A 1,630-nucleotide genomic window follows, 5' to 3' on the forward strand; every position below is an offset into this window, starting at 1 on the left:
AAGCTATGGCAACAATTGCAATTCTTTTTCTAAGAAAGTGGGCATTATGGAATGTCTTATCTCATTCTTTAAAGTAATTACTTGCGTGGCCATTTGATTTTTGTTAGATTCCTTTAAAAAAAATTTCCATGGTCTCTTTTAGACTTTTTAACATCTTTAAGAAAGTATTGCATTAAAATTGGTTTAGTTTTTAATTTAATTTTTATACCCTTCACCACTCTGTGGCACAGGTTATTATGTCTTTGTGCATATGTTTGTAACAGGCAAAAGGTAAGGAGATAGACACCTGGTTCCTTTTGAGAATATGCGTAGAATCACTTTCTGAGTCGATTTACACATGTCCGTCCGTCTGTCCATGTTAAATTGTAAACAAAGTACAGGTCGTATTGATGATCCGAATTGGATGAAATTTGGTATAGGTCACTTATTTGGCCCAAGGACGAACCCTATTGAAATTGAGAAAAATCAGATCAGATTTGGATATAGCTCCTATATATATTTTCGTCCGATTTAATATAAATGGTCACCCAAGTCCCTATATATCTTTCGATTTGGCATATCGTACTGAATTAGGTCTAGAATGTTGAGTTTCCTGAATATCGGTCCAGATTTTGATATAGCTCCCATATATATTTTCTTCCGATTTTATGTAAATTGTATTCTAAAGACCCACAGTTTGTCCGATTGCCACACAATTTGGTACAATGAACTGAAGTTAATATAAGTTAATCTCTGGCAAGTATCATTGATATAGCTAATATCAGGGACGTACGCAGGAGCGGCCCGGGCCACCCGGTAAATGTATGTTTGCAACAGCGAATTTTTTTCATTTTGTACTCAGAAAGTGATTCTATGCATCAATTAACTCGAAAATATTTAATAATAACAATATATAACTAAAATTACCTTGTTTAATGGTTGACATTTCATGATAAATCATTTGTTGACCATTGGTATGATCTATGTATATTACATTTTCTGCATAAAATATATACAGTGGTGTGAAATGAAATAGAGTCGTTCGTAACCCAGATAGAAAAATTTTAAAAAATAAATTTTTTGAAGCGTTTGTTAACTTTTTTCTTTTGGATATTTTATTTATGTACAAACATAAAATATTGCAGTATTCACGTTTTTATTAAAAACATAACACAACAATAAAAAAGAAAAATACTTCATAAACACTAATTTTGGCTGTGCTTTATGCATGTAACTTTTTTTTGAAAATTCATGTACTAATAGAAACAAATTAATTTAATTCGCACTTATTGTTGATTAGTACTTAGCAGCAAGACCATTATTTTTTATTACTGCTAAGCATCGTCATGGCATAGAGTCCACAAGTGCCTGGCAAGTCTTTATTGGAATATTCTCCCACGCAGCTTTAATCAATGTCCACATCTCATCTTTATTAGAAGGATTCTTTCCTTTAAGAGCCACGTTCACTTCTCCCCACAAGTTCTCAATGGGATTTATGTCTGGCGACTGAGCAGGCCATCTTAAAACTTCGACTCCATTGTTTTCGAACCAAGCTTTTGCCCGTGTGTTTCGGGTCGTTGTCTTGTTGAAATACCCATCTAAGCGGCATATTCCATTCAGCATAAGGCGTCATAGTGTCATTTAAAATTTC

This window comes from Musca vetustissima, unplaced genomic scaffold, assembly GCF_032173495.1.
Source record: "Musca vetustissima isolate MV318-11 ecotype Yass unplaced genomic scaffold, APGP_CSIRO_Mvet_v1 utg22112, whole genome shotgun sequence".
Lineage (NCBI taxonomy): Eukaryota > Metazoa > Arthropoda > Insecta > Diptera > Muscidae > Musca > Musca vetustissima.